At 41.3% G+C, this 15,544-nt stretch overlaps 1 protein-coding gene across 3 annotated transcripts in view; it reads left to right on the top strand.

Annotated features, from left to right (window-relative positions):
- The window catches only part of LOC137381398 (zinc finger and BTB domain-containing protein 44-like), a 36,289-nt gene that overhangs the window by 13,010 nt on the left and 7,735 nt on the right, over positions 1–15,544 (top strand). Inside the window, exon 6 of one of the 3 annotated variants that reach the window (XR_010977169.1) lies at positions 12,132–12,254. The exons of the other annotated variants lie outside the window; for them this stretch is intronic. The gene's annotated coding sequence lies outside the window, so the exon portion shown is untranslated. The remainder of the gene's footprint in view (positions 1–12,131; positions 12,255–15,544) is intronic. 3 annotated transcript variants of the gene reach the window in all.

Here is a 15,544-nt window from a genome sequence, read left to right as displayed (position 1 = left end):
ACTGCCTTCAGGCAGCTGCTGCGCTGTCGAGGTCACAGAGGGCCCGCAGGCCAACTGGAAAATTCCAGTCAGCCTCTGATCAATAGCCTTCATTGGCCTTTTAATAACCTTAGTTGGCTACCTACTGCTTGTAGGACGGGCTGCCATTAAGCTCCGATACAGCTTTCCCAAAGATGTCTCGGCAGGATGGTGCCAGTAAACCAGCACGTTGGCTGGCAGCGCGAAATTCCACCCGCCTCCATTCCCGTCCCCCTATTGGGGCAAGTTTCCTGCCCTATTTGTGCCATTCAACCAAATTTTTATCCATTCGCAAGATTTACTTCAATCCCCACTGCTTTGAGGCTAACTAATAGCCTTTTGTGTGGAACTTTGTCAAAAGCTTTTGGAGGTCTAGGTCTATCATATCGTAGAGCTTTCCATAGTTTTCTTGGCTACGAATACGAAGAGGGCTATTGGTGACGATCTGGAAGTAGATTCCAGAGATGTAATAAAATGATTAATTTGAACAAAACACACTTTTTAGTTACGTTGAAGCCAGGTTTCTGTGGCTATTTTTGTATCTTTTAAATTGCTGAAGATTACAAAAAACTGGTTTAATTAAGATTTATGATAACATTTAATTCAGTATTGAAAAGAAAGCCATCCCTACCCACTCCACCTTAATTCAGATATCAAAATGCTAGTAAACTATTCAAAGTTAACAGCACAGCTTATTTTGAGTTTAAAAAATACTTTATTCCTTCCATTAGAGTGTCAAAATTTAATTGAAAAAGAAATGTAATTAATGTCCACAAAGTTTGCAAAATTCTTTAAGAATGGGATTTTTAATTTTAAAATTAGCTAGCTATATAAATGCATTTCAGTTATCTATTATGTGAAATTCATTCTTTCTACTTGATGGCTTCAATACTTGTAACCTGTACTTAAAACTTCCTCTTTTCCACTCACTTTCACCTCTTTCTTTGTTCTGTCCCCAAACAAAAGCTTCAGAAGAGCATCTTCTATTACACTATAAATTTAATACTTCCCATGATGAACAACTCTGAATCAGACTCTTATATTAGTGCAAAATGGAGCAGTTTTGTAGTGTGAACCTGCACCCATTAGGAATGGGTGCTGAATTTAATTGCAGTTCTCAAAGATATCCACATTTTGTATTGAGCAGTAGGATGTTTTTTCCAGTAATTCTGCTAACATAACCCATCACAGTATCTATTCAGGCTTCTGTTATTGCACTTTTTAGAAACCATTAAGGCAGAAAGTTACAGTAGTTAGTTGTGTCCTTGTTGCATTGAGTGAAATACACAGGAAAATGTAGCTAAAGATTGAATTGCATTAAGAAGCATCTGTGTAGTAGTCTAAACAGGCACACTCTTCCCCACCCCCATCACAAAAGCCAAACTAGGCTTCCTATCAAAAATGTCAAAATTTGTTGTCAGAATTAAAGCTTAATGGATTAAAGGGACGCTAGCAGATTGAATCTGAAATTGGTGAAGGGTCAGAAAGCACAGAGTAGTGGTGAACAGACTGGAGGGAATTTACAGTGGTATTCCCTAGGAATTTGTATTGAGTCCAGTGGTCCTCTTGAGATATATAATGACCTGGACTTGGGTACAAGGCATAATTTCAAAGCATGCAGATGACACGAAACTCAGAAATATAGTAAACAATATGAGGATAGTATCAAATTTCAGGAGGAAATAGACTGGCACAGTGGTCAGACACATGGCAGATGCAGTTTAATATAGAAAAGTATGAAGTGATTCATTTTGGTAGGAAGAACAAGGAGAGGCAATATGAACTAAATGGTATAATTTTAAAGGGGACAGGAGTATAGGGAACTGAAGGTGTAACTACACAAATCTTTGAAGGTGACAGGACAAGTTGAGAAGGCTGTTTAAAAACGATTATGACATCCTTGGCTTTATAAATAGAGGCATAGAGTATAAAAGCAGGGAAGCTATTCTAAACCTTTTATAAAATACTGCTTTCGCCCCAACTGGAGTATTGTGGCCAATTTTGGGCACCCCACTTTAGGAAGGATGACAAGGCTTTAGAGAGGGTGCCAAAGAGATTGAAATACTACTAGGGTTGAAGGACTTCAGTTCTGTGGAGAGACTGGAAGAGCTGGGGTTGTTCTTAGAGCAGTGAAGGTTAAGAGGAGATTGGATAGAGGTGTTCAAAATCATCAATAGTTTTGATAGAGTAAATAAACTGTTTCTAGTGGAATAAGGGTAGGTAACCAGAGAGACAAATTTAAGGTGATTGGCAACAGAACTAAAGGCACCATGCAGAAACATTTTTTACACAGTTGTGATCTGGAATCCACTGCCTGAAAGAGTGGTGGAAATAAATTCAGTGGTAACTTTCAAAAGGGAATTAGATAAATACTTGAAGGGGAAAAAAAATCAGGGCTACAGGGAAAGAGCAGGGGTGTGGGGCTAATTGGATAGCTCTATGAAAGAGTATGATGGGAGAAATGGCCTGTCCTATGCTGTATTCTGCTCACTTAAATGAATCAATCGCAGTAGGATATATAGTTTATAAGTATGTAAGTTTATATGGACCCCTTAAAACTTGACAAATTAAGTAATGCTACCTCCACCAAATTCAGATCCATTTAAAAATTACAGTACCTTCCTGATTTGAACTTATTCCATTTTCCTGCACTATTCACACTTCATCTCTGTGCTCACATTGGGAGATTAGAAGCAACATCCATTTTGTTTGGAGAATTTTAGTTACAGTATTCATTTTGGATTTCTGCAGTGATCTCTGTGGGTGGCACGACATAACTAGAGTTTGGGGAGAGGAATAAGTGAAGTTAGACAAACTGCATTTTAAAAATTGAGTGCATTTTTGGAATGCTGTAAGTGTAGATTAGGTTAATTTTTAAATTTTGGTTTTCATCAACAAAAAACATAATTATGGGGTAATGCAGCTTTGCAGTAATACTGAAGATGAGGATCTTAAAATCTTTTATTTATATCCATAGGCCAAAATCTTTAATAAAAATGGCTGAGGGGAACTGCAACATTGTTAAATCAATGTAAACACCAGTGTTTTTTGTTTTAGCAACTATAGATGTGAAGGCCAAGTGGAAATTGATCCTCCAAACTGAGGTGCCCAAACTATGGGCTAAATTTTATTCTGCCACCACCAGAGATGGTAGTGGGTGAATAAATGGCAGCCTGTGTGCTGCAGTGTGGCCGCAAACTCCTCACCCCCACCCTGCCAATCATGTGGTGGGAGTGGGATCCGTGACAGTGCCAGCTGCCTCTGCCTCAACGCAGGCACTGGTGCCATTTTTAAAGCGCTGCCAGACCTGCGCAGTTGAAAACGTACCGACGGCGCCCCCCCCCCCCCCCCCCCCCCTCCCAAAAGCACCGTAAATTGATTTCCGGCCCGTATCTCTCTCCCCCCACCCTCCCCCAATACAAAGAAAATAAATGGATGCCCAATTCTCTTTCTCCCCCCCCTTCCCCCGCAAAAACACTTACATTTAATATCTGACCTTCCCCTCACTCCCACCCCCACCCAACTGCACAAAATGCAGAGGTCACCCTCCACACTCGACCCACCACACGAGAAATGCAAAGTTGACCCTGTCTCCTCTTCCCCATTGCCGCGCCCCCGGCCACCTGGACACCCAACTTCACTTAAAAAAAAAAATCCTAAGTTCTCCCTCACCTCGGTGACACCAGCTTTCCTTGAATGGGAAAGTGAAGGCACATGAGCGCCAGCCGTCGCACAGAAGATCGCAGACAGCTGGCAAGATCGCTGTGGAAGGTATATAAATGTATGTCTATCCTTATTTAAATACTTAAAGTTGGGTCCCACCGCCAAACGGTGAGGGGGCTGCCACAGAGCCTCACCGCTGCCAGGTAGATCGGGCCCAGCAATCCTGGCGTCAGGCTCCATGGTGGGCTGGTGCGATCTTTAAACCCCCCACCCCGCCCCATCTCACCAGCTTGGAGCCTGACATTGGGAGCTCAACAAAATCCAGCCCATGTCTGAGCATAGATTTTATAATGCAGCCTACTATTTTAGTTGGGTGATTTAACTCTTTAAATATATTTGAAAACTCCTGAATAATTCAGTCACACAGGCAATGAGCATCATATGAATCTAGCAGAAGCATAAATATATATGCCATTCCATACAAGGTGGTGCTCTTTTTTTTTGTAGAATGTATCATTTTATCTATTGACCAACTGGGGCATGAGAGCAAGAAAAATCCATGTCTGCAGATGCAAGGTAGCACTGGTTAGTGGGAAAATCACTGCTGACACTTCATTAATGCTTCCTCTCTGTCCACTTTTCAAAAAAAAATCATAAGGCTATCTGAAATGTTATTCAACTTGCTATAGTGTGAAAACTCTCCAGAGACTATTTGCTATGTCATATGTCCCATTTCACTTTAGGAAGTATATAACAGATACATTTTCAGCCATATTTTAACGTTTGACCGGAGATTGGTATAATTTTCCATCATGATTATTTGTTTATTTCTGTTCAATGTGGAGAGATGGCTTTGGTTGGTGCATCCACATTATTCATACAGTGGCCATTTATAAAAAGTTGAAACTTGGATTGGAGACTTAAATAAAAAAGAATTTTATAGTAATTTACAGTAAGATTAGAATTCTTCTGAAATTTAGGTAAATGGCATCACACCTTTGATCTCTGAACAAATGCTCCACCCTGCATAGCTACAAAGTGTTCTTGCATATATTTTCAAGTGTCAACCTTCGTGATAGATTTCTTGTCCCTGAATCAGAAGGTAATGGGTTCAAGCCCCCACTCCAGATAGTATATAATCTAAGTTGGCACTTTTGTGCAGTACTGAGCAAAAATTACACTGAGGTGCTATCTTTCAGATGAGATATTAAACTAAGATCATCTATCCTATGAGATGAAGGTAAAGGATCTTCTGGTACTCTTCAAAGACTACCGGGGCATTCTCCTGGTATCCTGGCCAACATTTGTCCCTCCAACCCATATTCTAAAACAGATGCAGTCATTTATATTGCTGTTTGTGGGTCTTTGTTACGTGCAAATTGACTGCCATATTTCCCTTCAACAGTGACTACACTACAAAATGTCGTGCTTTGGGACATCTTGAAGTAGCACTATATAAATGCAAGTTCTTCCTTTTATTAAATTGTAGCTAGTTCATGGAATTTTTAAATTCAAGCCATAGCTGCTTTTCTGATTATCCTTATAGAATTCTGTCTAGAGCCACTGTGTTAAATTGGAAGAGAAATTCTCCAGCATGTAAAATTTCTCCAACATGTAGCTTTTGAACAATTGCTTACCAAATTATGAATCTTTTGAAGGGCAACAGTGATTGTGTTGCCAGTTGTGTTCCATGTTAAAAATGTGGCATGCAGCCATTGTCATTACCTCTCAGGGCTGAGGATGAAGTTAAAACTTTGTTTTGCAGAAGCTGTTCAGGCACACATTATATCAGATGTAGTATTTCTTGGGTAATGTAGATGTTGGCTGGCAGCAGTAATTAACAAGGAATGCTAGCAACATCTATTGTTGTGTCTTTGATAGTTCTGTATTCAAGGGACCCTCAAGCTAGGATAAATAGAGCAGGGTTTTAGCCATATTTTTAGTTTGCTCGTTTCATCTGTTAGCTCCATGTTGCAGTAGTGAGACAGACACCCTTGTTTTAATCTGTCATATCTAAACTAAAGAAACGTGAAGAGTTTTGAAATAATTCTACTGTTTCAGAAGGTTTAAAGTGAAAGTGAAATGTAATTGCCGTACTGCTTTTTGCTAGTTTCATTTTCCTTTCTGTGTAAGTTTATACATTACAATAAAAAAAATTGTAGTTTAGCCTGAAATAGTATACCTGTCAATGTTTTCAATCTGTTGACTATCATGAGCATCCCATACAAATCTCCATTGTGTAACTGAAAAAAAAGATGAATTCTGCGGTATACTATCTATTCCTGCTGCCAGGAGATGTATTACATTTCAGTTCACAGCAGACGCAGGCACACCGATGGTTCCTGCTTCGTTGCTATGTAAAATGAAGGAATATTGGGGGAAACTGAACGGTAACAATTTATTTTCAGTCAGATAAGCTGTATGCATGTAGTTTGTCAGCTACAGTACAGTGCAAAGTTCCTCGCTGCAGTTAATGTTTTCAAGATGTCAAAAGATCATTCCTCCGGAAGATTTAGACTGGCATGGTGCGTAGAGCACTTTCATAGAGCTTTGGGTTCATATCATCTGACATCAAAAAAATTACTCCATCACTGTCTTTTTTTTCAAACTTTTTAAGAAGAAATAATTTTTCCTCTAAGCTAATAATTCTTATCAGTGAAATGTAGACAAATCTTAAAATCATGTAATTGTGTCCTCTTATTTAAATTCTGTGTGTTTTACTCTAATGCTATTAGAATGGCTCTTGCTGTTTTTAAAAAAACAGCCTGTTCATGATGCATGTCATAATTAATGTGCAAATCAACCAGCGCTTTGAGTTGTGAATCTCCAGAACTTGCTGGTCGACATATGCCTGCTTCGCACAAACAGCATATCACTCTTAGTTGTCTCATTATTGTAAGGAACTTGCTGTATTTGCAAATTAGTTGACCATAAAACTCGTCACAAAGTTAAGTCTAGTAATTAAGAGTGTAAGTACCTTTTTAATATTGTGATAATTGTTATGTAGTGCCAATCAACCCCTCTGGCCTAGAAAATGAACAGTTTAAACTATGGTGTCTCATTCCTTCATGTGGTAAATGTTTAGAATGTCAACTTCAATTTTTTCTTACTTTTCTGTCTCTTCTCACTTTTCATTGTCTTTCTTTCTCTCTCTATATATATTTCTCTTTCTGTACCTGATTTGACTGTAATTCATCCTCCGCAGTTGTTCCTCCGTAAGTATGTAAACAAGAGTAGACTATATAGTCCCTTGAGCCTGCTCTGTCATTCAATATGATCATGTCTGAACTTCTACGTCAATTCCACTTTCCTGCCCACACCCCATATCCCTTAATTCCCGGAGAGATTAAAAATCTATCTCAGCCTTGAATATATTGAACAATGGAGCATCAGCAACTCTCTGGGGTAGAGAATTCCAAAGCTTCACAACCCTCTGAGTGAAGAAATTTCTCCTCATCGTGGTCCTAAATGATCAACCCCTTATTCTGGGACTGTGCCCCGGGGTTCTAGATTTCCCAATTAGTGGGGAAAAACATCTGCCAAGCCTCCTCTTAATCTTGTATGTTTCATTGAGATCGCCTCTCATTCTTAATTCCAGAGAGTATAGGCCCAGTCTACTCAGCCTCTCATCGTAGGACAACCCTCTCATCCTAGGAACTAGTTTAGTGAAACTTCGTTGTACTGCCTCCAAGGCAAGTATATTTCTTCCTTAAACATGGAGACTAGAACTACGCTTAGTACTCCAGGGTGTGGTCTCAGCAAAGTCCTATACAATTATAGAAAGACTTCCTTGTTCTTGTACTCGAATACCCTTGAAATAAAGGCCAAAATGCCATTTGTCTTCCTAATTGCTTGCTGTACCTGCATGCGAACTTTGTGTTTCATTTACAAGTACATCCAAGTCTCTCAGGACATGAAGATTTAAAAGTTTGACACCTTTTAAGAAATATTCTATTTGTCTATGCTTACTACCAAAGTGAATAATCTCACTTCCCCAAATTATACTCCATCTGCCACCTTGTTGCTTACTCACTTAACCTGTCTATATCGCTTTGCAGACTCTGTGTCCTGCTCAAAGTTTACATTCCCACCTAACTTAATACCGATGGATATATTACAGTTGGTCTCTTCGTCTTAAGTCATTAATATAGATTGTAAATAGCTGATACCCCAGCACTGATCTTTGCGACACTTCACTAGGTAGCCTGCCACCTTTAAAATGCCCCATTTATTCCTATTCTCTAAAATGCCCCATTTATTCCTATTCTCTGCTTCCTGTCTGTTAACCAATCTTCCATCTTTGCTAATATATTACCCCCAACTCCATGAGCCCTTATTCTTGCACATTAACCTTTTGGGCTGGATTTTGTTGAGGTCCCGACATCTGGTTCCGTGGCGGATGTACCGGAAGATTGTACCGGCAGTGGCCCGCCACGGAGCACGATGCTGGGAGTGCCGGGCCTGATCTTCCCAGCGGCGGTGAGGCTTTGAATAGATAAATTAAGAAAATGAATACATTTAAAGAAAATTGTCATCGATCTTACCTGTTGCCTTGGTTAGTCATACAGTCGTACAGCATAGAAACAGGCCCTTCGGCCCACCAAGTCCATGCCGACCATAACGCCTATCTATACTAATCCCTCTATGCCTTTCTCATTCAAGTACCTGTCCAGATGCCTCTTAAATGTTCTTCTAAGTGGCGGCTGGTACTCTTACACCTTCACCACCCCCTCCTGGAAAGCTGGCACCACTGAGGAGGGACAGGTGGGTACTTAGCATTTTCAGTGTGGGGGTTTGGTTACAGGGTCAAATGTGCATTAATAGTTTAGGGGAGGGGGCAGAGGGTGACCTCTGCACTTTGAACAGGGTTGGGGGTAGGGTGTCTTGCATGTAAGTCTTTTGCGGGTGGGGGAGAGGGGAACTATTATCGGGGGGCAGGGGCGATTTTTTTGTTATTGCGGTGTACTGGGGAGGGCTAACGGTTTTAAATATTTAAAATTAGCGACAGGTCTGGCTGCCCTTTACAAATGGCACCACCGCCTGTGCACAGGCAGTTGATGCCATTGCCAGCGTCGCAGAGCCCGCCCCCACCACCTGATTGGGATGACGGCCCAACCAGCATATTATCTTGAGCTGCCATGTGTCCTGCACATGCAGGTCGCCATTTTTTTCACCCGCTGCCACTCCGAGCAGAGGGAGAATTAAATTCAGCCCTTTGTGTGATACTCTTATTAAATGTCTTTTGACAATCCGAGTATACTACATCTACTGGCTCCTCTTTATCTACCCTACTAGTTACATCCACAAAAAACACAAATAAATTGCTCAGAGACTATTTCCCTTTCGTAAAAGCATGTTAGCTGTGCCTGATCATACTCTAATTTTCTAAGTTGATTGTTAAGACTTCCTTAATAATAGATTTCAGCATTTTCCCAATGACTGATGTCTGGCTAACTGGCCTGTGGTTCCCTGTTTTCTCTGTCCCTCCTTTCTTGAATAGCAGTGTTACATTTGCTAACTTACAATTTGCTGGTATTATTCAAGAATCTAGTGAGTTTTCGAAAATCATAACCAGTCCATCCACTATCTCTGCAGCTAGCTCTGTTCGAACCGTAGAATTTTGGCCATCAAGTCCTGAGGATTTTTCAGCTTTTAATCCCTTAAATTTCTCTTTAGTACTTTCTCTCTGCTGATGTTAATTACTTTAAGTTCCTCACACTCATTATCTCTTTGGTTACCCTCGATTTCTGGCATGTAATTTGAGTCTTCTTCTATGAAGACAGACACAAAGTATTTGTTCAATGTCTCTGCCATTTCCTATTTTCCCATGATTTTTCCTGTCATGCCTTGAAAGGACCAATGTTTACTTTAGCTGTTCTTTTTATATACTTGTAAAAGCTCTTAGTCTTCCTGGCTACTTTGCTGTCATTCTATATTTAGCTTTGTAATCAACTTTTTGGCGGTCCTTTGCTGGTTTCTAAAATTCTCCCAATCCTCAGGCTTCCTACTATTCATCACAACATTATAAGCCTCCTCTTCTAATCTAAAATTGTCCTTAACTTCCCTAGTAAGCCACAGATGGATCTTTCTCGTTGAGTTTTTGTTTTTTAATGGGATGTATTTTTGTTAAATTTGAGTCATTTCTTTAAATGTTTCACATTGTTTGTTTACTGCCATACCTTTTAGTATATTTACCAAATCAACTGTAGCCAGCTTTCCCGTCATACCTATGTAATTGACATTGTTTAAGATTCTTGTTTTGGACTTGAGTATGTCGCTCCAAACTTAATATGGAATTCGGTTGTATTATCACTTTTTCCAGAGGATATTTTACTGTGAGATTACTAATTAGCCCTGCCTCATTGCACAGTACTAGATCTAAAATAGTTTTATACCTAGTTGGTTCCACAGTGTATTGTTTTAGGCAATTGTCGTGAAAGCATTTTACAAACTCATTTTCCAGACTACCTTTGCCAATTTATTTGTCGAATCTATATGAAGATTAAAGTCCTCCCGATTATTACATTGCCTTTGTTACAAGTTGCAATTATTTCTTGCTTCATGCTGTCTCTATCCAGCAGTATAACTACTGTTAGGGAGCCGATAAACAACTCCCCCCAGCATTTTATGACCCTTGTTATTCCTAATCACCCATATTGATTCTACTTCCTGATCTTCTGAGCCAAGATCCTTTCTTACTACTGTCTGCCATCCTTTACTATCAGGTCTGCTACTCCTTTTCCATTCTGCCTATATTTTTGAAATGTGTATTTCCCAATTTTGGTCACCTTATAACCATGTCTTTGTACTAGCAATTAGATCTAAACCATTTATCTCTGTGCTACTAGTTTATCTAACTTATTACGAATGCTTTGTGCAATCATATAAAGTGCTTTTAATTTTACATTTTTACCATTGTTCTTTGCATGGACCTGCTTCGCTAATGCATTATTGCTGTTAAACGCTCCATCCCTTCCTGTCTCAATCCACTTGTCTTTACCCATATTGCTACACTGCTATTTGCCTCGACTTTTCTCTTTAGCTTTTTAAATTTTCCTTCGCCTGACTCCTTCCCAGCCTCCTTTAGTTTCAAGCCCTAGCCACAGCCCGAGTTATATGATTCACCAGGACGCTGATCTCAGCCCAGTTTAAGTGGAGCCCATCACAGTGGAACAGCTCCCTCTTTCCCCAGTACTGGTGCAGTGGCCCATGAATCGAAACCAACTCTTCTCACACGACTCTCTAAGCCACATGTTTAATTTTATAATTTGCTTGACCCCATGCCAATTTGTGCATGGCTCGGGTAGTAATCCCAAGATTATTAGCTTTAAGGTTTTGCTTATTAATTTAGAATCCAGTTCCTCAATCTCCCTTCCCAGAGCCTCATTTTTACTTCTACCTATGTAATTTGAACATACATGGACCGCGACAACTGGATCCTCCCCCTCCCATTTCCAAGGTCTTCTCCAGCCGCGAGGAGATTTCAGAACCCTAGCACTTGGCAGGCAACACAACCTTCAGAATTCCTGGTTGCAGCTGCAGAGAACAGTATCTATCCCCCTAACTACTCTGTCGCCTACCACCACACTTCTTTTTACTCTGCCCACTTGAATGGCCTCCTGCACCATGGTGGCATGATCAATTTGCCCATCCACCCTGCAGTCCTTGTTTTCATCCACACAAGCAGCAAGTACTTCGTACCTGTTGGACAAAGATAAGGGCTAAGGCTCCTCTATCACTACATCCTGGATCCTCATACCTGCCTGACCTGCAGTCATACTCTCTTACCCCTGACCATCGATCACCTCTAAAATGCTACATAACCTAAGGGGTGTGACTGTCTCCTGGAACAAAGTGTCCAGGTAACTCTTCCCTTCCCTGATGCCCCGCAATATCCGCAGCACGGTCTTCAGCTCAACAGCTCTTATCACAGATGTGGTTATCCAGGACCACATTGCTGTCTGGAAACTCCCACATGCTGCAGCTATAGCACGCCACCTGCCCTGTTAAATCCATCTGAACTATTTAATTAGTTAAAGTTATTGCATTGATTATTCTAGTTCTATAGGTTAATTAGTTTATTTAGTTTACTAATTTAAGAAAGTTACAGATTTTTAGCTCTGATTTTGATACACCTACCTAGCTTAAAGGACAAAAATAAAACTGCAATACTCACCAAGCAATCTCCAGTCTGCTGCCCTGTGATGTCACATCTTGATTTTTGTTGATGGTCTGCTTTTGAGTCCTCTCCCATGATGTTCCAGGCTCTGCTGCCATGCTGTTTTTATATCTTCAGTCCTCTCCTGCAATGCTCCCCAAAGCCCTGTACAATTGTACCAAGACTTCCTTACTCTTATATTCTAGCCCCCTTGCAATAAAGGCTAATATATTATTTGCCTTTCTAATTGCTTGCTGTACCTGCACGTTAACTTTGTGATTCATGTACCCAGATCACTCTGAATACCAGTATTTACTAGTGTCTCACCATTTTAAGAAAAAAAGGGAGTGCTAATGGCCCTGCTGGGACTGCAACCCAGCTGAAGACTGAAGATGTCGGGGAAACCAGATAGTGGGTAAGTTTTTAGGGCCTCGCTGGGGTCACTCGGTTGGGCCGCGGCGAGGCAAATGGGATTGATTGGGGGAGTGGGGGATGTGTTTGGGCGTTGGGGGTGGTTGGGGCATCGGGGGTGGTCCTCCGTCAGGCACAGGGTGCCTGATCAGGAGGGGATCCTCCCCACCCCCACCCACCCCAGGCTGTCAGAAAGCCGTCTACTTTTAACGGGCGTTTTTTTTTCAGGCCTGGGCTGCTCGCTTGCCAACGGTAAAATCCCTGTGGCAGCGGGTGAAAGCCCCTAACTGGCCACTTAAGGGGCTTGATTGGCCTGGGTGGGCGGGCCGTTTTTTTGCCGCCACCGCCCTGCATAAAATGGCAGTGGAGGCGGGAGCGAGCCTCCCACTCCATTTTACACTTTCCCCCCACTCCATTTTACACTTTCCCCCCACCTCCGCCGTGCCACCATTCTGCTCTTTGCAGGGCACGCAAAATTCCGGCCAAAGTGGATAACTTCACACTTGCCCACATTATACTTCATCTGCCACCTTGCCCAATCACTTGCCTGATCTATATCTTTTTGCAGCCTCTTTGTGCTCTCCTCTCAGCTTACTTTGCCACCTCGCAACACATCATCTGCAAATTTGGATATCTTGCACTTGGTCCCCTCACCTAAGTCATGATATTGATTGCAAATAACTGAGGCCCGCCTCCACTGACCCTTGCAGCACTCCACTAGTCACATCCTGCCATACTGAAAATAACCTCTTTATTCCTACTCTCTCTCTTCTGTCCATTAACCAATCCTCTCTCCATGCCTCCAATATTGCCCCCAATCCCCTGGGCCCTAATCTTATGTAACAGACTCCTGTGTGGCAGCTTATCGAATGGCTTCTGATCTGTTTCTTTCTCAGTACTTAAATCTCAATGGTTAAGGAGATGCATTGTTGGTCCCACCGTTCAATTAGGCCTCAGATTTCTTGTTGCCCATGCCACACTGTTATTTGCTCACACTTGTAACAAGTTATGGTGCAAAGAAAGTTTGAGTTGAAGGGCTCTGTACAAGAGATCTGTGAACAGGGCAAGCAGAAGGCGAGGTTCTTCAACCAGTCATCTTGAAGTATTCTCATTGGAAGAGTCCAAACCAAGAAATACAAATTAGATTTAAATGATGTACAGAAAGTGCATGTCAGAGATTCCACAGTAGAACAAAGTTGGTCTTGAATTGAGCAGTTAAACATAATGGTAGTTAGTTGTATAGATTTATGTATGTTCATTGCAGACTAATTTGCAGAAAGCTTAATGGTCTGCGGCAAGTACGATAAAGTATACAGTAAGAGTTACTAATCAAGTGCTTACTGATTCTTGAGAGGAACCAAACGTTTGACTTTGATCACTATTAGAAAAGTAATTATGTTGGAGGCAAGTTGTATAATTTAAAGGGTTCTTTTGCTAAGTTTTATAGCTGCACATTCGATTTGCATATGGTCTAAGTTACCAAGTATGGCTTTAGCTGTTTGTTTTGCCCCAACACAGAGGTTTGATAGGAATTGGTGAAAACTTCTGCATTCACTGCATATTCATTTTTAAAGTATAAGAATAGAAAAGATTGTAGTCCATCAGGCTGGTAGGAAAAACGATTGCTTCAAATATCTGGTTTTCCCCTACTTTTTTGGTACAGTCAGCCTCTACTGCCTTTCTGTGTAAACTACTTAAATCTAAACTGTCTATGTACCTTTCTTCGACAATTGAGTGTATATCCTGTAGTCCAAAACTTTGTGATAATATTGTGGCTCATAATCGCCTGGATTTTGCAGTAGAAATAATGGTGAGGCTATCAGCGCTCACCATTATTAAAGAGTAAATTGGACAGCAACTTCCTGCGACTACATGTGCAGTTAAACATGGAAATCAGGAGGTTGTTGTCTGAGTTGCCCGGCTTCTTCGCTGAGATCCTCAGCATTGAAACATTTGCAGCAGCGTGACCTTGCTGTACTTGGGTGCTAGATAACTACTAAACTTTCCAGAAACAGTTGGGCTCGTCCATTCTAATGTAAGTAAAATTTTAATGGCATGATGAGTCTTAATTACTGACAAAGAAAACCCTTTGGCACTGGCAATTACATTTTACAAGTGTGGAGTCTCATTCCTTCAGATTTTAAATATTGTTGGAGATCTTTTAAAAAACAATAAACTGTCTTAATCCCATCGTTCTTTCCCTTATTCTGCTTTCTGTACATGATTTGGCAATGACTTAAGTATTCTAATTTACACTTCCTGGTTCAAACCTTGCAAGACTTACTACGGATTCTTCAGTCTGTTTATGGAGCTATACAGTTGCTTGCTCTGTTCTCCCAGATCCCCTGTAGAGGGTGCTCTGCTGAGATGGATTTCTAATTACTGCAAGGTCCAGTGTAAAATGTCACAGAATATCTGTGTAAGTGTAATGATTGGCTGCCTGGAGCCCTATGTTCGCTACTGGGTACAAAATCGGGGCCATTATCTAGATTCATTTTACCCTATTGCTTTCTGGTTCTTGAATATTTGAATAGAACATTACAGCGCAGTACAGGCCCTTCGGCCCTCGATGTTGCGCCGACCTGTGAAACCATCTGACCTACACTATTCCATTTTCATCCATATGTCTATCCAATGACCACTTAAATGCCCTTAACGTTGGCGAGCCCACGACTGTTGCAGGCAGGGCGTTCCACGCCCCTACTACTCTCTGAGTAAAGAAACTACCTCTAATATCTGTCCTATATCTATCACCCCTCAACATAAAGCTATGCCCCCTCGTGTTTGTCATCACCATCCGGGAAAATAGACTCTCACTATCCACCCTATCTAACCCTCTGATTATCTTATATGTCTCTATTAAGTCACCTCTCCTCCTCCTCTCTAACGAAAACAACCTCAAGTCCCTCAGCCTTTCCTCGTAAGACTTTCCCTCCATACCAGGCAACATCCTAGTAAATCTCCTCTGCACCCTTTCCAAAGCTTCCACATCCTTCCTATAATGCGGTGACCAGAACTGCACACAATACTGCAGGTGCGGCCGCACCAGAGTTTTGTACAGCTGCAGCATGACCTTGTGGCTCCGAAACTCGATCCCCCTACTAATAAAAGCTAACACACCATATGCCTTCTTAACAGCCCTATTAACCTGGGTGGCAACTTTCAGGGATTTATGTACCTGGACACCAAGATCTCTCTGCTCATCTACACTGCCAAGAATCTTCCCATTAGCCCAGTACTCTGCATTCCTGTTACTCCTTCCAAAGTGAATCACCTCACACTTTTCCGCATTAA

The sequence above is a fragment of the Heterodontus francisci genome, chromosome 22 (genome assembly GCF_036365525.1).
Source record: "Heterodontus francisci isolate sHetFra1 chromosome 22, sHetFra1.hap1, whole genome shotgun sequence".
Taxonomy (NCBI): domain Eukaryota; kingdom Metazoa; phylum Chordata; class Chondrichthyes; order Heterodontiformes; family Heterodontidae; genus Heterodontus; species Heterodontus francisci.
Note: the sequence above shows the minus strand (reverse complement) of the source record. Positions and strands in the feature narration are given on the sequence as shown.